The 27,454-nt window shown below is 38.7% G+C and overlaps 1 pseudogene; it reads right to left on the bottom strand.

The window, feature by feature from the left end:
- Window positions 1–20,405: 20,405 nt before the first annotated feature.
- Window positions 20,406–20,833, bottom strand: LOC125148651 (ferritin light chain-like; annotated as a pseudogene).
- Window positions 20,834–27,454: the final 6,621 nt, after the last annotated feature.

Raw genomic sequence — 27,454 nt, 5'->3', positions numbered from 1 at the left:
CGGACTCTGGGCTGACAGCTTAGAGCCTGGAGCCCACTTCAGATTCCTTGTCTCTCTCTATCTGCCCCTCCGCTGCTTGCACTCTGTCTCTCGCATTGTCTCAAAAATAAATAATCATTAAAAATTAAAAAAGTGTTATCTCAGGATCTAATTTGAATTACATCTGGTTTATTTGTTAAGTTTGAGTATCTTTTCAAATGCTTAAAGACACTTTATTATTTTGTGCTGTGAAATGCTTCTTAATGTCCCTTCTTCATTTTTCTATTGGGATGTTTATTGTGTAAGAGAGAGGAAATAATATAAACATATGTGCACAAATATGTATAATTATATATAGCTCTCTATCCAATATATTAATCCTATGTCTTCTATATATTACACGTCTTCAGGCTGTTCATTATTTAAAAAAAATTTTTTAATGTTTTATGATTTATTTTTGAGAGAGAGAGAGAGACAAAGCATGAGCAAGGGAGGGGCAGGGATAGAGCGAGACACAGAATCTGAAACAGGCTCCAGTCTCTGAGCTGTCAGCACAGAGTGTGACGTGGGGCTTGAACTCAATGAACTGCAAGATCATGACCTGAGCCAAAGGCGGACTCTTAACTGACTGAGCCACCCAGGTGCCCCTGTTCATTATTTTTTAACTTAGGTTATGATGTCTTTCACTGTCTTAAAGGTTTAAGATTTTACATATTCAATTTCATAGCTTCTTGCAACCTTCCCTAACTTGTAAATTTATAAAAAAAATGTTTTATTTTTTGCTTCTGATTTTCAAAAATTGTACATTGTAAAGTTTGGAGCTTTCATTTTTTTCTCTGTGGATAGCTGGTCATTTTAACGTTATGTATCAAATAAACCAACTGATTTGAGATGTCACCATATTCTATTTCCTTAAACACTAATTATAACTAAGCCATGTTTGATTTAATGCCATTTCAAAGACTAGTTAGATTCACTTAAGTACATTTTCATTGGCACAAAGTTGTGGGTTCTTCCCCCCTAGCAAGCTATGTTTTATTGGATAAGAGTTAACTGCAAGAGCATAAACAACAACTGGCTTCTTAACAGTAAGAGAGTTACTGAAATGTGATTTTGGAGAGTTTTGCTTGTTGGAAGTTTTCAAGGTTTTTTGTACCCTACTCATTAATTACCTTCATAGCTGCCCCAAAGTATTTCAGTATTTCAAAAAAGAAATCACTATAAAATCTCGTTTATTTTTAAAACCCCAACTCCCAGAAATAGACAATGCAATATAATTTTCATTAATTCAATAAAGACGTATACATAGGGTGATCATACAATTTATTACTTAATCTGGGAAACTTTTGATAATGAAGGGAGGATATTATATATACACACAATTATGTACATGTATATACATTGTGCACAGGCATAAAGATGTGTGTATGTGTGGGTTATATACTTGTACATATGTGGATAAACGTGTATATTTTGTATTTTGTCTTTTTCCTGATAGAGATCTATAGTTTAAGACCTTAGATACGTGAATGATACATTTGTTTAGGCTATACTGTTTAACTATGATAACCTACCAAGAAGTTTCTCATGAAACAGTGCATTAAAAATAATTATTTAATGTTAAAATAGGTGAATAAAAAATCCTGAATATTCTGAGAGGCTTTTACCATTTTTGATCAGTATTAGAGAATATGGCTTATTCCCTAATATTGTTCTCTCTCTTAAAAAAAGTAATCCCAAAGTTTTGGGTGGGCACATAACTACCTGCCCAGTGACTGCATTTAGTAGCTTCCATTGCAACTAGGTATGGACAGTGACTGTAAGTTCAGCCAGTGGAATGTGAGGTGGAGTGATGTGTTCAGCTTCTAGGTCACATCGTTAAAAATGCGCTCCATTTTCTCTTTCCCATTTCTGAAAGGCTGGAACATGACCTATTAGTGGGGAGTTTTGGCCTTATAGGTAAGAAAAATAATCTGGTAGCACAACAGAAATCCCCTGAATGGCCTCATGAAGCCCATTCTATTGCCTATTGGTGTGGACTCTGACACAAGAGAATCAACCTTTCTGTCTCACTAAGCTTTTTGTGATGGCGTCAAAGCCTGTAGTCTGATGTAGTCCTGTAGTAGAAGGCCAGTTCACACCACCCTATAGCATGTTCTGTTTGGAGTCATAATTTTTAGGAATGACAAGCCTAGTATACTGTGTGTATGGTGTACTTCACAATCGTTCAGTGACTAATCATTTTTTTAAGTTTATTTATTTATTTTGGAGTCAGGGTGGGGGGGAGGGACCGAGGGAGAGGGAGAGAGAGAATCTTAAGCAGACTCTATTTCCAGCCTGGAGTCCTCTGTGGGGCTCAGTCTCACAACTGTGAGATAATGACCTGAGCCAAAATCAAGAGTGGGACACTTAACCAGCTGAGCCACCCGGGCACCCCAGTGACTAATCATTCTTGACTGATGAAGTAGGGCAAACTATAATTCCTTTAAGATCATTGTCTGTTTTCCATCACTTGAATGAACTGAATTCTATATTTGGTAACAAGAGGTTTAGTTAATTTTAAAGTACTGGTAAAAATATATGTCATATATATCATTTTGGCATGTGTGTAGTAATAATTTTATAAATAGTATGTTTTCTAAGTACTTACATTGAGAATTTTGTTAGGTAGGACTTCGTAAAATCTCTTAGGTTTTTAACTTTATTTTGGCTTCTGCTTCAATTTGTTCTTTGGACTTTTTTCTCTAATGCTTTTTTGTGGTTTCCTTAGTCTTCCAACTTTCACTATATGAAGTATGTACTTTGATTCTAGTTTCCCTGCCAGTTTTCTTTTGGAAAAAAAAAAAAAAGATGTATCAAAAGCATTTTATTTTTACATTTATTGTGGCTCTCATTATTCAGCTTAGATCAAATATGAAGAATTTTATATCTGTAAGAGATATAACTCTATTACCTGTGGAAGGAGATTTTGGAATAATGGTTAATTTTCATATACTATTTCATACAGACCATCAAATTTTTTAACCTTCAGACTCCTGATTTTAGTAGATTAAAATACTGTTTGTATGTATGAAGGATTTTATCTTCTATCAATATGACTATACTAGGGAATTATTTCTGTTAATGCTTAGTAAATTAAGAGCAAGGAAGTGTGGCTGTGGCTTTCTTTTCAGTACTAATATTATTCTATCCATAGAAATCCTATTTTCTGTTCATTAATTTCAGTATTCCATTCTTTCCCAAGATCTCACTTCACAGCAAGCTTTCCTACTTCAAGCTCAACATGTTAGTGCTCAGTCCTCATTCCCACATAAACACAACCATTTTGAGAACGTGAACTGATATTAATTACCCCCTTGGCACCAAAAAGTCAGGATTTCCTGATGCGGCACGCTAATGTAAAATGCATTAGTGCAAACGCTGGCTCCAAGGGGTAATACTCTCTAAATAAACACAGCAATGTTTTTCTTTATTCACGACTCTCAGGCTATTCTGAAAGTCATTCATCTCCATACCCCCCCAAAAGCATTTTGAGTTTTAATAAGTTATAACTCGATTTTCATAAGAAGAAATTGAATTCCACGCTGCAAATCCATGGCATTTAACTCTTTGGTTCTTTGGAATAAAATCTACTTAAATGTTCCAATAATTAAATAGCATTGAACCATAACTTGCAGTAGTTTGTTGGAAGATAACAGTTCATGTTTATTGATTTCGTGCCACTAAAAATGTGTCATTTTGACCTAAAGAATGTCACTTAAGGCCAGAAATGATATGTATGGGGTTTTTTTGTTGTTGTTGTTGTTAGTTTTGGTGTGGGTGTGAGTGTATATGTGAGTTTGAACATTCAGTGTAGACTTCTAGTCAAGTAGAAATTATTTCATGCTTTGGTGTACCCTCTCCAAACATACTATTGCTACTACTGTCATTACTACTACTGGGTAAAACAAGTGAGCCAAACCAAAGATGGCCAGGCTCAAATAAGCGAAGATCTAATATGGAACAAAGTGGAGTAAAAATGTAAATTGGTGAGCAAGGCCGAAACCATGGACCTCCCACGTTTGGAGTCTGGAAGCCAGTAGTAGTGTCATTCGACAAATTGGCTCCCATGAAATTGAGATTAAAAGTATTATAAGATCAGATCCTGGGGCAAGGTTAACTGCTTGACCTCAGAGGCTAGGATGTGACTCCTCCCTGTTGCTCCCACTTAACAAAAAGTGACTTAAAAAAGCTTGCTGCTATTGACTATTACGTAGATCCTTGTTCCGAGGAAGCTGAGCATAATGATGCTGAAAACTACGTATTTAGCTTCTTGATCTGGAGCTAAACTAAGATATTCTGAAGTGTGGTAATTAGGTCTAAAATATTCCTAAAATAATCTTTGTAGGGAAGAGTTCTCAAATGGTTGATCTTGGACTTGGTGCAGGGGCCTCTAGGTATAAGTGGAAGTACAGAAGAAAGGAGGGAAAGAGAAAATTAAAAGACAAAAACCTTCTACTTTAAGCCCATGAAACTAAAATTCTGAAATTTGTCCACAAATCTCTTGGCAGAACATGTATTCCCACCCCACATAAAGTTAACTTTATAGGAGAGTCTGACATTTAAAAAAAAAAAAAAGAATGTTAAAGACACTTGAGGAAATAAATCCATTTGCATAGATCCTCAGATATGAAATTATAACGCAAAACTTGGACAAATTAAGAGGTATATTTAAAAACAGAAACCTTATAAGCAAAGAAATATATACATATAGCCATTGAGATAAGCACAATTGGCATAAACTGTAGGCTGGACACAGTTGAAGAAATTTATGAATTAGATAATAGTGAACAAATTGTTCCATATTTAAAGAGATATGGAAGGGAATGCAGAGTTTTAATAAGGTAGCTTAAGAAGGAAATAGAGGGTTGGTAGAAAATCTATATGTAAGAAAATAGAAGTTGGCAGTGTTCCACAATTAGATCTATAAATACTCAGATTATAAATCCACCCTAAGTCCAATCAGGGCAAAAGAAAAAAATGAATCCTTATCCAGAAACAACATGATGGTATTCAGAAAGAAAAAAAAAATCTATTAACATAAAAGGCACGATTAGACTGGAAAACTCTCAGCAACAGTCAAAAGATAGAGGTGTCATGTGCTGAGGGAAAATAAGGCAGCCTAAATGTTATACCCAGCTAAACTATAATTCTGTAGTGAGGGTAAAATAAATGTTCAGACTTAAAAAGACCAAGAGAGTTTATCATTCAAGTTGTACTTGAGCAAAAAAGAAAACCCAAAAGAAGGTATAGGATTAAAAAAAATTACCTAAAATTTGTCAAATATAGTTATTTATGGAAAACATAACTTCTCTTTTGGGTGCAAAGAAAAGGTAAAGTTAAGTATGATAGGTTGATTGCATTCATGACCTCAATTCTTTACCCTTCTTTGAATTCATGCCCCTTTGCCATGTGACTTTGCAGTTCCTCTCACTGAAGAGGTGCAGTCAAACTTCTTGTCCCCTTGATTCTGAGTTTGGCTGTGTGACTTGATGTGGCTGGTAGGATATTAGCTGATATGATTCAAAGAGCCTTGTAGAAGCACTGATGCAGTTCTGCTTCCACTCTGTACCTCTGTCTTTGCCATGGAAATTTGCCCAGGCTAACCTGCTAAGGAATGTGAGAAACATATGAGGCAAAACCAAGTCAACACTAGCCAACCCCCAGCCAAGATCAGCAGAGCCACCCAGCCAGCCAGCCAACTGACCACAGGTGCATAAGCAAGTCTAGCCCAGATCAACTAGACTCTGCAGCCTCTTTAGCTAAGTAAATGTTTATTGTGTGTTAACTGATTTGTGTGTGTGTGTGTGTGTGTGTGTGTGTGTCTTTGTTATGCAACACTATAGCAATAGATAGTTGATATAATAGCAAGATACAAGATAGGAAGCATGATGAATGAATTTATAAAGCCCACAAAGGGGCTTTCATGTTCAGGAGAATAATAGAAAGACTGAAAAGCTTTAGGCTTTGTTGGAAAGTTTTCAGGTAAAACTACAAGAGTAATGTTTAAAGTATTAATACAAAAAAATGTACGAGTCATGATTTTAAGAAGAAAATACAATTCAGAAATTTAGGAGCCAGAAAAGAGGAAGAAAAAGAAGGAGCAAGAGAAATAGAGAATATGTACTAATCCAATGGAAGGAAGGAATAAAGGAGTAAAAAGGGGAAAGATAGCAAGAAACTCAAAAAATAATAGGATAGGATTATATCTAAACATAGCAGTAACAGTAAATATAAAGTAAACTTATTTATTAAAAGACGTTAAATTGGGGAGAGGACCCAGCTATATTATTTTTATTAAGGGATATTACTAAAAATAAAAAAATTGGAAAATAGATACAGGTGTGTAAATACCAAAGTAAAGTTTAAAGCAAAAGCATTAGTAGGAACAACGAGGGATCCTAAGTAATAATAAATAGAAAAAACATTTAAGATATAATAACGGGAATATACAAAGCAAAAACAATTGAAAGCAAAAATATAAAACTTAAAACCATAGTGGAAAGATTTCAATCTACTTAGAGCAGAAACTTGGCTCAGATAAATAATAAGGGTATAGAATGGTTCTATCTAATTGAAATATAATGTCAGCCCCATATGTAAGTTAAAATTTTCTAGTGGCTACATTAAAAAATGTAGAAACAGGGAAACTATTTTAATATATTTTATTTAGCCCAATTTATCCAAAATACTATTTCAGCATAAATAAAATTCATGAGACACTTTAATGTTTGTTTACTTTTGAGAGAGAGATGGAGCACAAAGCAGGGGAGGGGCAGAGAGAGAGGGAGACACAATCCAAAGCAGGCTCCAGGCTCTGAGCTGTCAGCACAGAGACCAAAGTGGGGCTCAAACTCATGAACCATGAGATCATGACCTGAACCGGAGTTGGATGCTTAACCAAGTGAGCCACCCAGACACCCCCACGAGACATTTTATATTCTTCTTTTCATAGAAAGTCTTAGAATTTAACTTATATTTCAACTTACAGTACATCGCTAGTCACATTTCAAGTGCTCAGTGAGAGGCTACTGGTCTGAGGCTACTGTATTGGATAGTCTTGCTGCAGAAAACCTAATAGGGAAATCTCAGATCCTGTACCTGACGGTATACATTTTTCAAGTACCTGCAATATATACAAAACTTGACCTTATGCTAATTTACAAAATAAGTCTGATCAAATTTTTTAAAAATCAGTATTATATAAATCACTTTTTCTGGAAACAGTACATTTGTTATGAACTTTCAAATTTTATTAATAACTTGTGGTTAAAGAGAAAATTGCAGTGGAAATTTAAAAAATTTTTAGAACTAAGCTACAATAAAAGTTGTCAATAGCAAAACTTGTGAGATACTGATAAAACAGTTCTCAAAAGTAAACTGACAGCCTTAAATGCCTTTATGTAAAAACAAAAGACATGGAAAGTAAATTCAACTCAGGAATATAGATGAAGCTGAAATTAAATGCAAATCAAACAATAACGAAGGGTTTTGAAGGGAATAATAAAGAGCATAAATAAATGAAATAACAACAAAATAAAAGGATCACCAAAAAGAACCAAATATCTTTTTGAAAAATAATAAAAGCTATAAATTGACCAAAAAAAAAATATTAAGGCACAAATATACAGTTTTAGAAAGAGGAAGAGGAATGTGGCTACAAATGTGCTATATATTCCAAATATTTGCTAAAAGTGTACCATAAAAGGGCTGTTTAGCAAGCCTGGTTTGAACTTCTTACATCTGACATTAATATCACAAAATATAAATAGGTGTGACATAGGATGTGGTCTCTGTCACCTTTAGGAATCATGACTAGATTTAGGAATCAAACAATTGTTTAATCACTATAGGCCATTTATGAATTTTCTCATTGCCCAAAGGGAGTCACTGTCAGCTCCCTGAAGACAGGGACTTTGTTTTTGTCTACTGCTGGTCATTTAGTACCTGGAATAATTTCTAATATGTAATGGATGGGAGTTTCATAAGTATTGGTTGAAAGAGGGTATTGGCAATGTTGGTTATGAATTGGGATGTATGCAGAGATTTAGAATTCATGCATTGTAAATGAAGTAATAAAACAGGTGGGTTAAAAGCCAGGGCCTTAACACAGTGCCTATAACACACTGTCTGTGATGCCTTCTCCACTGTTCACAGTCCTGGCTTATCCTGAGGTATCTGGCTACAAACCCTGGCCTGACCTCTGGTGAGGTTATTTATAGTCTGTCTGTATCAGACTCACATTCCCCTGGAGGTGCCATGTACTGTACTGTATATGAACGCATCTGGTCCTAAGAGTTTTGGATAAGGGAACATGAACTTGTGTAAATACCTATCCTTCAGCCATATAATAGAAGGATGCATTTCATTTTTAAATAGGCCTGGTCGTACTGGTGATTTATTAATGAATTACAGCATCGCAATCTTTTTATAAATGGTTACAAATTGGTAAGCACAGTGATTTTCTTCTGTTTCCCCTTGTTAATAATAATAATAATAAAGTCTCCTTGGAGGAGTATATTCTTGTGGGAATGCAGATGGAAGAAAAGTGGCATTGATGATAGCATTCCTTTAGTTCGGTCTCTGTTATCCTCTGGTCTGTGCCCGGAGCTAAAGAAACCACAGGGTTCTGCAACTTGCTAGGAAAACGTGCTGTTTTGCTCCTGCAGCAGTGTAGCCAACTATATGATACATATAATGACCTTACCATCGTGAGCTTCCTTGGGCCTCTCCTCTTCCCATCTCCTGGCCTTGGCCGTATGCCCATTCTGCCTTAACAATGCTCCTTCTGTTTCCCAGGGTTTGTCCCGTTCTCTTCATTACCCTCCCGAACATTCCATCACATTCCAAGTGGCTTTCCTTACTGCATAATATTCACTCAACCATGTTCAAGTTGCCTGTTAAACCTGTTTCTTTTATTAACATTTTCTGGCTTCTTGCATTTCCAAGTTCCTCTCACAGACGGTTGGCTTACATGAGGGGTGATGGGCTTCTGGCCTGGCATGCTTAGTTAGTAGTAATAACTTCTCTTCTGTGAAAACGAGATAGGAAGAGCTCCTTGGTAAGCATGCGTGGGATCTGTACACTCATCTCCAGGCTGACACATCAATAAGTTTGCCACAAAGGAAGATGAATGAAAATTCAGGCTGAAAAGGATAAGAAGCCGTATCATATCACTTGTATTTAGAAACTCAGATATAAAATTATCTTCAAAAAGAAATACTACCTCCTCATTTGAACTGAATATACTGTGTTTCATCTAATCTAAGACCCATTTAGTTCACATTGTAGTGTCACTAAAATAGAAATTTTTTTTCCTCTCTTGATAATACATAAAATAATGATGTGTCTTACAATTAACAGTGTTATATACTACACGAATTACAATATAAACGGTTTTAATTTTTTTTTTTTTTTGAGAGAGAGAGAGAGAGAGAGAAAGAGTATGAGTGGAGGAGAGGGACAGAGGGAGAAGAGAGAATCCTAAGCAGGCTCCACACTCAGCACGGAGCCTGATGCAGAGCTTGATCTCACGACCCGGGGATCATGACCTGAGCCTAAATCAAGAGTTGGATGCTCAACTGACCCAGCCACCCAGGTGCCCCACAATATAAATGTTTTTAAAAGTGCGCCATTTATTTTCATCTGTTTCATTTTCTTAATAGACTAAAGTTTCTTAGAACCTATAATAAGTGAATAAAAAGCCTTAATAGAAAACCCATATCTTAAAAAAAAAAAAAAGCCTACTACATTATCTGTGCTAGCTTTTGCTTAATCATTTGTCCTATTGTAAAAGATTTGGCTTTCCTTATGAAAATGCCTATTATCATCATTGCTGGGGTAAACATCTTTGTATGTATGCTTGTTCACTAAAGAGGCAAGATAGCAGAGTGGTTGAGTACATAGGATTTGGAGTCAGACTGCCTTGTTTTGAGTCTTGGTTCGTTCACTTATGAGTTATGAAAACTTGGGCAATGACTGAACCTCTCTGAGCGGCAGGTGCTGCATCCCTAAACTAGAGATAATAGTATACCTACTTCAGGGTTGTTGTAAGAATTAAATGAGTTAATATATACATTATTTAAACTTCCTAATGTCATTACATATTAATAGAGTAGTGCCTGGCACATAGTAAGTGCTATATAAGTGTAAATAGTTATTATTTGGGATTATTTCTTTAGGATAGGTTCCAAAGTGGGCATAAACATTTTCTAAGGCTCTGGGTAAATACTGTGACTTTTCTTTCCAATTAGATTATATTAAGTTACACTCCTGGAATGGATTGAGTATATATTATCCCAGTTTTGCCAATTTTTAGCATTTTTAAAGATAAATCTTTGCTAATGTCATAGATGAACATGACAGTTTATTCTAATATTTATTTCTTCAGTTATTAGCCTGGTTGAATTGAATATTGGCCATTTGTATTTCCTTATTTTTTAAAAATCTAAGCCTTTATTTATTTCTTAATGATTTTAAACGACTTCTTATATATTTGGATAAGTTCAACAGGTAATAAGTTGTACTTTTATACTCTATTTGAATAAGTTATGTAGTGAGTTATACTTTTTTACTAGTCTGTTTTTTGATTTTGGCCTTTTGTTTTTATTTATTTATTTATTAATATTATTATTTTTACATTTTATTTGTTTTTGAAAGAGAGAGAGAGAGACAGAGCGCAAGTGGGGGAGAGGCAGAGAGATGAAGGAGACACAGAATCCGAAGCAGGCTCCAGGCTCCAAGCTGTCAGCACAGAGCCCGATGCGGGGCTCAAACCCACAAACCGTGAGATCATGACCTGAGCTGACGCCAGACACTTAACTGACTGAACCACCCAGGCACCCCTCATTTTGGCCTTTTATACATATAAAATTTTGATTTTGTGTAGGAAATATTTTTGTTGCTTGAAAGCTTGGAAAAATCCTTTTCTTCTTTGTTTTATGATGTTTAGGTTTATTTTTGACAAGCAACTTTAATTTGTAATATTTTTCACATATTTTTCCAGAAGTAGCTATCTAGTTTCCCCAACACGTTTATTGATTAATTCGTTCCCCTTAAAATACGTTTTGAAGTAACACATGCTAATTTTAAAACAATTAGAAAATACATAAAAGCTCATAAGGAAGAAAACTAAAATTGTCTATAACTCTACTATTTAGTAATAACCATTATTAATATTTTGGAGTTCTTCCCTCCTTTGTTCCCCTCTGCACTATGTAACATTGTTATTCTTGTGGTTTCCTTTACTATATATTAGAGTCTTTGGGGGGGGTGTCTCTTTATCTTGTTTCATTGTTCTATCCTTGCCCTAAACCCCACCACTTTAACTGTTTTAGGTTTACAGTCTGTTTTAATGTCTCACTTCACTACTGTTCTTGAACATGCCGATCACACTTCTGTCTCAAGACCTTTGCTTTTGCTTTTCCCTCAGATAACCACATGTCTCACTCCATACTCATTTCTTTAGCTACACAATGTCACTTTATTAGTATGGTCTTCTCTTCCACCCATTTTATTTTATTTTATTTTATTTTATTTTATTGTTACTATTTTAAAAATATAATTTATGGTCAAGTTGGCTAACATACAGTGTATACAGTGTGCTGTTGGTTTCAGGGGTAGATTCCCATGATTCATTGTTTACATACAACACCCAGTGCTCATACCAACAAGTGCCCTCCTCAATGCCCATCACCCACTTTCCCATCTCTCCCTGCATCAACCCTCAGTTGGTTCTCTGTATTTAAGGGTTTCTTATGGGTTTGCCTCCATCTCTATTTGAAACTATTTTTCCCCTTCTCTTCTCCCATGGTCTTCTGTCAAGTTTCTCAAGTTCCACATATGAGTGAAAACATATGATATCTGTCTTTCTCTGACTGACTTATTTCACTTAGCATAACACTCTCTGGTTCCACCCACGTTGCTGCAAATGGCAGGATTTCATTCTTTCTCATTGCCAAGTAGTATTCCATTGTATATATAAACCACATCTTCTTTATCCATTCATCAGTTGATGGACATTTAGGCTCTTTCCATAATTTGGCTATTGTTGAAAGCGCTACTATAAACATTGGGGTACAAGTGCCCCTATGAATCAGCACTCCTGTATCCTTTGGATAAATTCATAGTAGTGCTATTGCTGGGTCGTAGGGTAGTTCTATTTTTAATTTTTTGAGGAACCTCCACACTGCTTTCCAGAGTGGCTGCACCAGTTTTCATTCCCACCAATAGTGCAAGAGGATTCCTGTTTCTCCACATCCTCTCCAGCATCTGTTGTTTCCTGAGTTGTTAATTTTAACCACCCTGACCAGTATGAGGTGGTATCTCAATGCGGTTTTGATTTGTATTTCTCTGATGATGAGTGATGTTGAGCATCTTTTCATGTGTCCTTTAGCCATCTGGATGTTTTCTTTGGAGAAGTGTTTATTCATGTCTTCTGCCCATTTCTTCACTGGATTATTTGTTTTTTGGGTGTTAAGTTTTGTAAGTTCTTTTTGGATTTTGGATACTAACCTTTTATCCAATATATTATTTGCAAATATCTTCTCCCATTCTTTGGTTTCCTTTTTGTTTTGTTGATTGTTTCCTTTTCAGTGCACAAGATTTTTATGTTGATGAGGTCCCAAAGGTTCATTTTTGCTTTTATTTCCCTTGACTTCAGAGACATATTGAGTAAGAAGTTGCTGCAGCTGAAGTCAAGGAGGTTTTTGCCTGTTTTCTCCTCTAGGATTTTGATGGTTTCCTGTTTCACATTTAGGTCTTTAATCTGGTTTCCACCCATTTTAAAATAGCAACCTCTTATCCCTGGGTACCTCCTATTCTCCTTCTTTATTTTTATTCCATGTTTATGTCATTAAATCACATACTACGTATACTACTTCTCAAAATAAAAGATTCCTTTCAAAATATTACTGCTCATTAACAATGCCTCTGGTCACCCAAGAGGTCTGATGGAGATCTACAATGAGATTAATCTTGTTTTCATTCCTGCTAACACAGCATCTGTTCTGCAGCCAATGGATCAAGGAGTAATTTTGACTTTCAAGTCTTATTATTGAAGAAATATATTTCATAAGGCCATAGATGCCATAGACAGTGATTTATGATTCCTTAGATGGATCTGGGCAAGTGAATTGAAAACCTTCTGGAAAGGGTTCACCACTCTAGGTGCCATTAAGAACATTCGTGATTCATGATAAGAGGTCAAAATATCAACACTTACAGGAGTTTGGAAGAAGTTAATTCCAACCCTCACAGATGACTTTGAGGGGTTCAAGACTTCAGTGGAGGAAGTCACTGCAGATGTGGTGGAAATAGCAAGAGAACCAGAATTAGAAGTAGAGCTTGAAGGTGTAACTGAATTGCTACAATCTTATGATAAAATCTGAACCAGTGAAGAGATGCTTCTTGTGAATGAGCACAAGAAGTTATTTCTTAAGACGAAATCTCCTCCTGGTGAAGATACTGTGAAGATCTTTGAAATGACAACAAAGGATTTAGAATATTCCCAAAACTTAGTTGAGAAAGCAGTGGCAGGGTTTGAGAGGATTGACTGCAGTTTGGAAAGAAGTTCTGCTGTGGGTAAAATGCTATCAATTGCATCACATGCTACAAAGAAATCCTTTATGAAAGGAAGAGTCAATTGATGTGGCAACCTTAATTGTCCTATTTTAAGAAATTGCCACAGCCACCCCAACCTTCAACAATCACCACCCTGATCAGTCAGCAGCCATCAAAACAAAGGAAAAAAACCCTCACCAGCAAAGATTATAATTTGCTGAAAGCTCAGATGATGGTTAGTTTTTTTAAGCAGTATTTTTAAATCTGTCTTCTCTCTCTCTTTTACAGTGAAATATTAATAGAAGTCTGGGGTAGACTGCTCAATGAGTTTTGGTAAATTCATACAGTTGAGGAGCCATCAACATAATCCAGTTTTTTTTTTTTTTCAACGTTTATTTATTTTTGGGACAGAGAGAGACAGAGCATGAACGGGGGAGGGGCAGAGAGAGAGGGAGACACAGAATCGGAAACAGGCTCCAGGCTCTGAGCCATCAGCCCAGAGCCCGACGTGGGGCTCGAACTCACGGACCGCAAGATCATGACCTGGCTGAAGTCGGATGCTTAACTGACTGCGCCACCCAGGCGCCCCAACATAATCCAGTTTTAGAACACTTCCGTTACTCCAAAATATTTCTCATACCCATTTGTAGATAATGTCTGTTCTTATCCCTGATCTAGCAACCACTGTTCTGCCTCTGTTGCTATAATTTTGCCTTTTCTAGAAATCTCATGTAACTGTAGTCATATAGTATGCTATCTTTTATTTCTAATTTTTTTCATTTGACCTGTTGATTTTGAGATTCATTCTGGTTGTGCATATCAGTAGTTTCCTCTCTTTTGATTGTTGAGTAGTAAGTATTCTATTGTATGGATATACCACATTTTGCTTTTTCATTCATCAGTTGATGGCCATTTGCATCGTTCCCAGTTGTAGGCACTTATGAATAATGCTGCTATAAGCATGTGTTAACAAAGTCTTTATGTGTCCATTTATTTTCACTTCTTTTTGATACATATTTTGGAATGAAATTTCTGCGTTTTATGGTAAATGTATTCTTACATTTTTAAGAAACTCCCAAACATGCACAAAGACTTGAGAGAGACCATGAAGGGTTTAAGTTTGAACTAACGTGTTGCTGCTAATAGACGATTGCAAATCTAAATACAGAACCAAGGAGACAGGGTGGGGCTAGAGCTAGAGACTCAAGAGTCATAAAGCACAGGGGTGGTGTTGATGCCATGGAGCGGATGAGATGACCTGAGGAGTTCATGTAATATAAGGAGGACTGAACTCCAGTGACATAAGCATTTGTGAGATGAAGAGCATTAGGGAGACAATGTGAGAAATCAGGAAGTAAGAGAACCAGGAGAAATTATGTCACAGAAACTAAGGGAAGAAAAGTTTATACAGTAAGTGTGATCTCTGCATCCAAACACACATCTCCAGCCTTTCTGCAGATGGTGACTAGGTCTCCGGCAGAATCCTTTTAGTCAGGGTATGTTTCAAATAAATACCCCGGGCTGAGGTTCCTGTTAGAGACAGTATTTCTCAAACATAGTCTCCTACTCCGTGGCTGCAGACCACTTCTCCCTGCCTTTCAGATGTACCCTTTCTTCTGGAGTGAGATAGCCACCAGTCTGCTGTGTTCCCCAAGCCCCAGGAACCTCAGGTGATACATTCATCCCACAGCCGTTGTGAAGGGCATCCTGGGCTTTAAGTGAGGGGAATATGTATGGGGGTATCACTCACAGTCCTTTGAAAACCTCTCTTCAGAGAAATTTCCATCCTCACATCACTGTAACTTTATACCTTTTGTGCTCTTACATTACGTGTCGAGAAAAAAAGCCTTAGCTACCTCCTTAGCAAAATCCTTTCTAGGTGGGCTAGGACCTTATTTGGAGTGGGTTTTGGACCTCAGCCTAAGGTAAGACTGAAAGGTCCACTTTAGTACACTGGATTTCTAACCACTTGAGAGCGCTCCAAAAACAATTAAAATAAATGTTGAATGCAGGGACAGATGATTCTGTAAATGATAATTTTCATTCCTTGTGATCGCCTCTTGGGTGTCATTTATACTGTTGGCCACTCCCTGATCCTTGACCGCCTGACTGCCCTCTGCTGCCTCCATTTCTACTTTATCAGCTATTTCTCATCTTTTCCCATGCTTACCTTTTAATGCCTACCCTTTAAATCTTGGTTTCCTCCAGAGTTTCATCCTTACTACCTTCCCTTACCTTTTTATTAAATATATTTTCCCTGAGAGAATTCCATCCGTATCCCTGGTTTGACTACTACATATATGACTTTCTGTCCTCGACCAGGTTACTCCACTTCACTTTAAACTAATGGTGTGTTGCAGCTGGCTTGTACCAGGTCATGAGAGCCAACTGTTAACTTTTCCAGAATTTTGTGAGCCAGTTGCTAAACCCAGCCATTATTAAAATTACATAAACTTACAATTAAGTTATATTAAGAATAAAGGTAATAAATATTCCTGCTGTTATGCCCAGAATTTGTGATCCCCAAAGACCACCATGGAGCCGAGTCTGATGCAAAAGCAAAAGAGCCTTTATTCGAGCTAGCTCGAGCTCAATCCCCTACCTGCACCGACGCAGCGGTGAGATACCAGAGAGTGAGTTTCAAAAGCACAAAGGTTTTATAGGGGTCTTGGGGCAGTTGGTGAGGTAATGGCTGTGGCCTCAGCCGATTGGCTGGGGAAGGGTCGTGGCCTCGGCCAATTGGCTGGGCAAGGGTGGGAGTCCTGTTATGCAGGTCGCCGGGCGTGTTTTGATCGGGAAGTTTGAACGGGTGAGCGGGAGGTTACTCAAGGGGAGGAGGCGTGGTCTGAGGTTTCTGCGATTTTCCCAGAAAGGGGGCATGTCGGGGACATAGTCACTCAAGGTGGAGGGCACAGAACAAGATGGAGTCGGCCGGCGTAGGTCCACTCTTTCTTTCACCTGCTACTTTTTAGTATCGATGCTTTTGGGATTTTGTATGTCTATGGTATCTTTGGAAATCCTTGATAATGGTGTGCTACGGTGCCTCACTTCCAATTCTGCATTTGGCGATGTCATGTTGGTCCCTTGAAAATGGCCATAGTGGGAGTGTTTCCACCATGGACATCAGGAAATGCTGCACCTAGGGGCTCAGTCTATTGTTTTGTTGATTGTCGAGGCTTAAACGACCAAGAAAATGTTAATAATGTAGATTAACCTAGGGGCTCAGTCTAACCACCAAGAAAATGTTAATAATGTAGATTAAGCTTAATAGTGTGTTGCTCTACAGCTGTTAGGTTGTGAGTACACAAAGAATTGAAGGAATATTCTAATAGTCTAAAACTATTATCCAATTTAGCAAAAAAAAAAAGTGCTCATCTCATTGGTGAGCAAGAGAAGTTTTCACTCATGTTTTCAGTGTTTCACTTTCTCTCACTTCCTAATGTCAACATAAATAACAGCCATATTTATGCCCTGAGTGCACTCATTCACCAGCTGCAATCACGGGTTGCAAGAGTTGGGCAATAGTCAACAAAAACATTCTGCAAGAATTGATTGGTGATTAGAAATTTATGCTAAAGAGTATTACATGCTCTATTATTATTTGTAAATTAGGAACTACACAGCCTCCATATCAGTAAATTGTATAAAACGTATGTACATATATATGCATGCATTCCCCCTGTCTGCACGAGAGCCAGTTAAATATTTACCATCACATCACTTCTTGAAACCCTCAGTATCAATTGCTTATTAGACATTTTAAGTTTACTATGATAGGCATCGCAGACTTAACATGTCAGAAGTGGAATTCATTTGCCTTCTAATGTCTTTTCCTCTTCTGATACTCTGTATCTTAGAGAGTTACCCTACCCTAGGAGGTAAAAAAAAAAAAAAAAAAAGTGAAAACAGTGGCTGTAGATTGCTTAAAAGGGAGATAGAGTCTTGGTGGAGTTTTTTTGTTTAGTATAGTTTAGTTGTAAGAAAGAATGATCTTGAACATGTTCATATGGGAATGAGACAATGGAGAGGGGAGAATTGGAAGCTCCAGGAAAGAGAAGGAACGGATAACAGGACAGTCTGGGATAAGGAAGGAGGGGGCAGGGTCCAGAGCACATTGGCCTTGGACAGAAGAGAGTCACTTCTTCCACACTGACAGGAGGAAAAGAGATAGGGATCAGGGTGTGTCTTAGGTTGGGTTCTCTGGGAGCAGAGCCTGAGACAGGGATTCTTGTTCAAATGATTTGGGTGAGGGGTGCTCTTAGGAGAAGGAATGAGAGAGGTATGAGAGGATAGGAGAAGCAGGCTAAGCGAGAGTGTGATCTTGACTGGATACTAACGTCAGCTTACTCACCTTGAGGCCCGGGACTGGCCTTTTCCCCCTGTGCCAGTCACTCATTGGTTGAGGTCTGCTCATCAGAGGAATGGGGCTTAACCTTCCAGACCATGTGGGTTCTGTCTGGCTGAGGGCAATTCTTCAAGGAAGGCAGTAGCTGTGAATTTTAAACAACCAGCCCTTGGAGCAGCTGAAGGACAAGAATACCTGCCACAAAAGGGGATCTGAGTGGGGCACCAAGAGCATCCACTGTAGTGTGGATACACAGGCGAAGAGACTGTGACAGTTCCTCGTGAGTGGCCTCTCTCTAAAATAGTAATCCAAATTACCTGCTGAGGGTGGGGAGGAATCTGGTGGGCACAGACAGCTTGAGTAGGGTGGGAAGATTTTCAGCAACTGCTATATGTAAGCAGTGGGGGAGGGGCAGCCCTGGGCGGTACTCAGAGTCCAGGGACTGTTGGAGACATGGAGCGAGTAGTGACAGCACTTTGCATTGTTACTTACATTCTTCTGCGGCCTCCGTGTGGGAGTGCAAAAGGCAGGTGGTTGGCTTACCCAGTGTTGACATTTTGCTGGGTGAGTATAATGCAGGCAGAAAAGGGTAAGTAAAAGGCATGAGGATGATGGTGAGAGAGTTACTGAAGGCTCTTACTACCTTTTGGGAAGGCAGAAAGGTACACAATAAATTACAGGGGCAAGAGAGTGTGTTCACAGTGCATCGATAGAAGTACAAAGTAGCGGGTAAGATCACAGAAGAAAGTGAAGCTTTTCTGGGTTGAGGATGCAAATTTCTATGGCTTCACATAAAGGGGACTGCATTTGAACTGCCTCTTGAAGGGCCAGTGGGAGAAAATAAGTCTCCTTGGGAGGATATGGAAGGGAAGGGTGTAGAGAAAGCCTGGAAAAAACGCATGAAAGCAATCTGGTTAGAGACTGATGATTTAACAGTATGTGTGCTAAAGCCTGCAACAAGGCACCTGCAATAAGTAAAGTCAGATAGAGTGGTTGGCATTGGCTCTTGTTCTTAGCCCCATTCTCAAACAGGAGCAGGCTAAGTTTCTTATACTGGAGGTAAGAGGGTGGCAGTGGGTTTGGATAGAGGCCTGGCTAGGAGAGTAGCTTGCGACGCCATCTTTGGAAGCAGGGAGGCAAAGAGTGTGTTGCCACATCTCGGTACTCTCTTAGACTTATTACCATGGCTGTGAAATGGGTACAAATTAACAAGGAGATAACTGGATTGTTGGCACTGCCTTTGAAATCTCGGCCAGCTATGAGCCCAGAGTTGCCCCTATTGATGTTTAAACCAGAGTAGACATTGCAACTGGTAGGCAAACCAGACCTCATCCAAACCATATTTGGACCCAGCACCTGACCCAGGACTACTGGCACCTAGCTGCGCCGGCTCCCTTAAACTTTCATTAACTTTATAATAACACATTTTACTCAATCAGTATTTTGGTTTCTGCACATGTGGGATTTTGATGGGGTTTTATCATGTAGAGGTGGTAGGGCGGACAAAGTGAAAAGAGTTGAAAAGGTGTTTTTGAAGACAAAGTGAAAATAGTTAAAAAGCTATTTTTTAATTGAAAAAATGAAAGTAATATGTATTCTTTATAAATCAAAAAATGTAGTATAAGAAGAAAAATCAAAAGTAACCATCCCCTCAATCCACCAAAAAACCCTTTCTTCCTAGAGATAATCATTAACAGTTTGGTATATAGCTTTTCATGCATACATAAACACATAAGGAACTTACATTTACATATAATATATTATACACAATATTCTGGTATTTAACCTAATACTTTTCAGTCCAAATATATCTTGGGGTGTTTTAATATGATTAGTGTTGCTTGTTTTCGTAGCTACCTAATATTCCATGGTATTTGAATAAATTCCTCATTGATGAGAATTTAAGTAGGTTCTACTTTTTTATCATAAACAATAGAACAACGAACATCTTACGTATTCTTCTTTTTGTTCGTAATTACTTTAGATCAATTCCTAGAAGAGGGATTATTGGGTCAAAGGGTATGATGGTTTCACATATCGGTTAACTACCTGATCTACATTGCCAGACTGCCTTCCAAAAATTTGTATAAATTTACTCCCAGTGAACAGTGTAGAATAGTGCTTATTTCTTTACCAACACAAAACATTATCAATATTTCTATACGATGGGTTAGTTTTATATGTATGTAAATATATTAGTATAAATATATTCACTACAAAACCCTTTATTGTTTCCATTCGGTCTACGGCTTGGGAGAGGGCTCCAAGGTGGTTGAAAAGCTGCCTAGTGGCTGCAGGGAGAAGCTCAGGCACAAGCCGTGCAAAAGGGGGATGCCAGTGGGCCCCCACCAAGGCTGCTGGGCTCCAGAGGCTCCTAGTTGTGCTTGCGGGTGAGCTTTTCCAAGAGATACTCGTGCAGCCCAGCTTGGAGGCGGCCAGCCCGCCGAGGTGAGTCAGGAGGTCGCCATCTTCTCTGTGAGTTTCACTTGTTCACCCAGGAAGTCAGGAAGTGGAACTCCAGGAAGTCACAGAGATCCGGGTCTGCGCGGGCAGAACCCGGAGTATGCAGACCCAAACGGGCGTGGTTCAGGTTCTTCTCCAGAACCAGCGTGGCTTCCACGGCGTCCGGGGTTTTACCCACTCATCTTCCCGTGGCTTCTGCACGTCCTGGAGGAGGGCGTCGCAGCCGCGCTGGTTTTGCCTTTTCAAGAGACGCTCAGCACAGCACGCTCGCGCTTCTCAGCCAACCGGCGGAAGAAGTGGCTCACGCCCTCCGGCTCAACGCCGTCCTGGTTGAAACAGAAGCCGAGAGAGAGGTAGGTGTAGGAGGCCTGCAGAGGCATGTTGACCAGGTGGTTGACGGCGGCCCTCCACAGCGGTGGAATAATTCTGACGAATCTGGGAGTTCATCGTTGATCGGTTTTGAGGAGCTAAGCTCCAAATAGGGTGTTGGCTGGTCCCGGAGGCAGAGGGTGGCGGAGGAGATGGCTCAGAAGGTTGCGACCGGGAAGAGGTTAGAGGGTGGCCGGAGGCTGATAGAAGGGGCGTCCCTGGGTCTGTTCTGGCCAAACACTGTAGACAGATCCGCCGGACCGCCAGGTGCACGCCAGGAGCTCCCGGATTAAGGTTACGTTTTAAGAAGGTTTTTTTTTTAAATAGTCGTAGTGGTAAAAGGTCAGCTTCCACCAGGAGAGCTGATACTGCAGATGGAAAATACTCTCTGGGTAGTTGAGTTCCAAAGTATGTTTAATAGTTAAGGTTACTGAGGTTCTGTTACAAATTTACTGAGTCAATGAAGATGGTATAGAAATCCTGGGACTGCTGATTTAAGTCCTCATTAGTTTGAAATTCTACCCAAAATTCCTGGAGATGGAATTCACCTCTGTGGTTAGAGATGGCAACTTAGTAGAATGTCTTTTATTAAGAGTTTACTTGTGGGGCACCTGGGAGGCTCAGTCGGTTAAGCGTCAGAATCCTGATCTCAACTAAGGTCTTGATCTCTGGGTCATGAATTAAAGCACCACCAAAGAGCCTACTTAAAAAAAAAAAAAAAAAAAAAAAAATTATTTGTTATATGCAGAAATGACATGATCAGAAACTTTCGGTATGTGGGGAATGCTTCTCAAACCTAAGCTTTCCATATTATATGGTCATTTAAAAACTATTTAAAAAGAAAAATTTCTTAGATTATTTTATCAGTAAGAGGAGAATAGGTTAATGTCAGCCATTAGAATTATTGCATGTATAACATATTTTACTTATGCATACTATGAAAATATACACATAGATGGAAAGGAAATTAAAAACATCATTATTATAACAAAGGTTTTGTTGTGAAAGCTTGTGTTTCTGTATCTCCATCTTGATCTCACTCTCTGGACCATTTTTCCAGACTTTTTTTGATATGTAAGTTTGGAACAAAATGTGGTTGGAATTCTTGGGCTCACTCTTCACTCTTCCTTGCATTCACATCCTTGCTAGATCCTCATGACATGGATGGAGTGACTTCCCTGCTCCTTGACTTTGGGCTTGTCAGTATTCCTTGCGTTGGCTAAAAGAATGGAAGTTTTAGTTTTCAGTCTAGAACCTTGAGGTGAGCATGCCTTGGCTAGCTGACTGGGTCAAGGAAGATGGGAGACATGAGCAGATTCAGTGTCATATGTGGGGCAGAACCACACCGAATGATTGATAGAACCATGAGAACAAGGGCTTATTGTTGTATGCCACTAGTTTTTATGGTTGTTATGCAGCATCGTTTTGGCAATAGCTAACTGGTATACATTTTTTTTTATGTTCTTAGTGCTCCTGTAATATTTCCAATGATTTTTAAGTTCAGTACTTAAAGTACTAAAAAGTACTTACCTCTAATATGTTTTGAATTTGATGCTTATGATCTTATGATCTTTATTTTGTACAAGGATTTCTTAGTCAAGTCACAGTCCAAGAGAAAATTCACCCAACTTTTTTCCCCTCATAAACTCATAAATATAAAAAAGCAAACTCAATTTTACTTTCCTCAAATCCCTATTTAATTCTAAATAAACCTTGCCTGTTCTTTTAAAGTTTTTGCCAGGGTTACAACAATGAGAAATGATATCAAAGTTCTTTAAATGTTTACTTTTTCCATTCCGTTTTCAGAATTCTCTTCATGTCAAGCAGGTCTGAAAAGTTAAAAATAACTACCTCCAGAGATTTCTTCTTGGGCTGTATTCTTCCTTGGGAACCTCTAAGCTTTTCCCATCCAAACTGGGTCATCATCCTTGCCTAATTTAAAAATCTCCCAGATCCAATGCTCTACAAAAATCAATGAGATCTTTCCCACCAGATAATCCCTGCAGCCACACGTTATATTCTCTGGTCTGATTCTGCATGAGTTTGATTTTATGTACTCTATTGTAATAATTTATTAACTTGATAAAATCTGCTGACTCCTCATGGAAAATATTCTGTTTATATTTTATATTTCCTGTGGCTTTCTTTCCATAGCTTTTATTATTGAGTATTTACATGAGAATAGGGCCTTTGTTTTTTAAAAGTTCATCTGTGCCTGCTGTTTCTTGTCTCCCCTGAAGTCAACAGCCCTCTGTTTGTGACATACATCGTGCTTTTCATATTGAAAGCACTCAGTGAATCCCGAATAATTAATCTTCCTACCATGTCTCTGAATTACCTACCTGGGTGAGTTGAATCAGCCCCATTTTACAGCAGGGCAACACACAGAGAGATACAAGGTAGTCACTTGATCATGTCCGAGTTCAAGTGTAAAGCCCTTCTATCTCTTGTACTAGATGAAACCCCTCTCCTTGCTTACAGTTAGTTCTGCTGGGTTATTATCATGTGTATCTTATTATGCTTACTTTTTCTCTGCACATTTCTGAAGGAAAGATATATCAGTGGGAAGGGAAAGGTGAACACTCAGTGATGAAACTTCACAAATAGTCATTCCAGATAATTCTCAGGGGAGTGGTTGCTGGATCATCTGTTGGTAAAGTTGAGGCAGTAGCCTTGTGTAACAACATGTTTGCATGGACTGAGGGACAAGTTCTAATTTTGAACTCTCCTTACACATTGTCTATTCGTTGTCAAAGACCGCAACTTTGGGGTCAACTGACAGATAGCAAAATGAATCCTGAATAGAAGATCCAGCATATTCACATTAGCTATTAAATTAGCTTGACTTATTCAGATTCTTTTGATTGTTAAGCCCAGATAAATAACATCAAGAATTTGCTTACTGATTGGCGATCAACAGCTGTGATGATTAAAACAAAAATTTTAAAAATCTGTGGTGCAGTTTTAATAATTGATATATATATATAGATATATCTATATATATATATTTGATATATATATCAAATATATATATATATTTTGAAATATATATCAAATATATATATATTTTGAAATATATTTGATATATTTGATATATCTATATCTATATCTATATATATATATATATATTTTTTTTTTTTTCCTTCAGAAAAAGAGAGGTCATGCAGTTCTTACAGATTAGTGTTCCAAACCAGGGGTAGTAGGGTGGGAGTGTCCCACACTTTCCTGCCTTCTGAGATGTCCGCCACTCTACAACTTTCCATTCCTCTTTGCTGCCTTGATATATTCCTGTTAAGATGTTTCAGGAACCTCAAATGCATCAATCTCTATCTCTCAACCCATCCTTTTCTTTTGAATCCACATTGTATTTTCTTGAAGCTCTCTTACGTGAGCCTACTGCTTTATCCTCCCACTAGATTATAAACTTCTTGGGGACAAGGACTAAAATTAATTCATTTTTATATTCTCTGAAGGTTTAGGATTCCAGTGATATTCTTCTTTTCTTACTATTTGAATAGTGTTCAATTCTACACTATAGTAACTAATGAAATGTAATACTTAACAGATATATATATATATATATATAGATATAGATATAGATATAGATATAGATATAGATATAGATATAGATATATAGATATATATATCTGTATCTCCCCTTCCCCATTTGGGTTAGACTTGGATGGAGAACCTACTCTCAGAAGTAAACACCACGTGGAAAAACAAACGTTAACAAATACTTTGTTATAGTTGTTATTAGGAGCTTATCTAAATCAAATCCAGGATCACAGTTTTGGTGAATTTCACAGTTTTTGTAGCATTCATAAAGGGAAACTCCAAAATCTCTTAGTTACAATTTTCAAAATCACGGACTACAAATGGAAGCTCTGTTTGTGTGTCATCTGTAAGAAAAAAACCACGATGGGCTACAGATAGGAGGAGAGCATGTTTTCATATGTCCTCAAGAATTAATTCCACTGCTATTCACCAACCTTTAGGAATGTGGAAATAATATGCCTGTTGGCTATTTGTGTTAGAACAGATGTAGCATTAATCGGTCTAGCTAACAGTACCAGGTCTGCAGTTGGCCAGAGTAAGACTTTAAAGTTATTCTCCTAAAACGAGAATCATAAGAAAGTCCTCCAAATCGCATTGTTAGTAGGCCCAAACATTGTCATTGTCTCCTACTTACTCAGGTTTCCCCTCTCGTGAATCATTTTTACCTTCTCCCAGGAGACACAGGGTCACCTCTCTCCATAGCTTGCCCTTCCTGGAAGGCAGTTTCCTGTCCATTGCATCAGTGGCTTTTGGAAAGAATGTTGCCCCTGACCTGGGCAGCTAGTCCTTCAGCTGTTCTTTCAGAACCAGGAGCCTCTGTCCCTGGTGAGACTAGGCAGCAGCAGGTTGCCCTCCTGAATTTCAGGGAACACAAGGCTAACCCCTGTTAGCCGTGGTATTTGAAGCCATATACCCTCTAAATCTTTTCTTCTTCCCCTGCCCTTTTCCTCCTAACATAAAAATGGAGGTAGATTATTTCAGTAAATATTCTTGATACCTTCCAAATTTGAGCTACACAAGGGTAGCTATTAAATGTTGGACGGGAATGACATCTACAGCTCACAAAATGGATTGAGGAGACTAAGAGCTTTATACCATAAAACACAATGTTAATGGCATTTGACTTAGAGGGAGATGACCTCTGCTTGAGTCCTAGCCTCAACATTTTCAGACCAATTCCATCCAATAGCCAGTAAATATAAATCTTGGATATGTGAACAGCTCTTCTGTTTTGTGGGAATTGTCTAGATCTCTCCTTGCTAGGTTTACGCCCACATGCTCCCAAGCATCCTGTTTTCCTGTCCGCATGCTCTTGTGTCCATAAGCATCCCATTTTCCTGTCTTGTTCCTCTCTTAACTCTTGGCATTCTGTAAAACCTAGGTTCAAACTCACTTCACTCTTAGCCTCTTTTAACCAAGGTGTCCAGCCCAGCACCAGCCCTTGGTGAGTGAGTGTCACTCAAGACACTATGAGCAGGGGAGATACATATCCCTCCTCAGAGCCTCAGGTTTCCACGTGTATAGAATAGAGCAGATAATCTGTCTTATATGGTTTTGTGACCTTAAAGCACCATGTTAGCTCAATTTTACTCAACAAACTTACTGAGCACAGCTAGGGCACTAGGGTCTACTGATGAATAAGGTACGTTCTGTTGAAGGCAAATGAGAATCGAAGCTCATGGAGAAAGAGAGAAGTAGGGGGATTGCCCAGTGGAGTAGCAGTTTATCAGCATGGGGAGGAGAGAAGGCTTCCAAAAGAGCCACACTTGAACTGAGCACAATTCTGGAGCCAGACAGCTGAGAGAATAGGTTTAGAACCTTCTATGCAAAGGAAGCAGAGAGGTATTAAGAAGCATTAGTAGTTCTTAGCGACTGGGATAACGAAAATAGCTTCCATTTATTGAGCAGCTACTAATTCGGTTCTGGACTCTCCTAGATTCAGAATAAGATGTTTTACATACTTAACTCATAATCTACTACAGCCTGTGTTCCAGAGAGTAGGCAACTTAATTCATTTACTGTTGAACCCTAGTGGCTAGCATAGCACCTGACACATTTCATTTGTAGAATGATTAAACGAGCCCTTACAGCAATTCTTAAAGATAAACATTGTTATTAGATGAAAAATATGTCCATTTTACATTTAAGAAAGTTAAGGCTTAGAGAGTTTAAGTCATTTGTCCACGGTCATGCAAGCCTAGGTTTATTCTTCCCCTAACGCCTCTGCTTCCTACTCTGGTCTGCTGACCACTGTCACATGCAGGTACTTTAAGAGTGAGAGGAAGGTCCAAGGTTTTTAATTCAGTCAACTAAGCAGATGGCGATGCCCTTCCGTGAGAGGGAACATGGAAATGAGCAGGTCAGTTCTGGGTGTGTGGTGTTGGAGGGGCTATGAGGCGTCAAGTGGAGATGGTAAGTAAATGAGAAGAAATCACAGTGTGAAATTTGGAGGCAAGAGCTGAGCTGGGGGCAGGTATTAGGGAATTACCAGTTGTAAATGGTAGGTTGAGCCCCAAGACCTCAGCCTCTAATGGCTAAGCACAGGGAGCTGATGGGGGGGGGGGGGTGGTGCAGCCAGAGAGCCGAGACAGCGAAGCAGGCAACTCTCAAGTAGAATGAGCGGTGGGTCCCAATGAAGGTGGCATGCTGGCGGGGAGAGAAAAGAAGAAAACCGAGGAAAGAAGAGGAAAGAAGGGTGGGAGGGTGAGAGGGAAGAAAGCAGAAAGAAAAGGAGGGAAGAAAGGGAAGGAGAGAGAGAGACATGAGACCTTACCCTTTTGGGTTTAGCGATTGAGCGGGAAGAATTCAGCCTTGTGTGGCTGAGTGGGGTCAGAATTTAGGCTGCGGGAGTTGACGAGTGAGCCTTTTGAGGAGGTAAAGGCGAAGACTAGTCACTTGAGAAGCTTGACTAATTACTTCCAGTAAGTGTTGAGTTCAGGAAGTGCACTTCCCCCTACTTGCAACCTTCTTAGAGATGAAAGCAGGTTAACGGGAATATCAAGCAGAGGCTCCATCCCAGTGAGACAGAGTTGAGGGCTGATGTGCATCTGGGACATTACACCGGCAGGGTGGTTGAGAGTGTGTTTATATGCACATTGTTGATGGATTTGTATTCATTTGGTTATTCAGCACATATTTACA

Source organism: Prionailurus viverrinus, chromosome D3, assembly GCF_022837055.1.
Source record: "Prionailurus viverrinus isolate Anna chromosome D3, UM_Priviv_1.0, whole genome shotgun sequence".
NCBI lineage: Eukaryota > Metazoa > Chordata > Mammalia > Carnivora > Felidae > Prionailurus > Prionailurus viverrinus.
The sequence above is the reverse complement of the archived record's forward strand: the minus strand, read 5'-3'. Positions and strand labels throughout refer to the sequence as shown.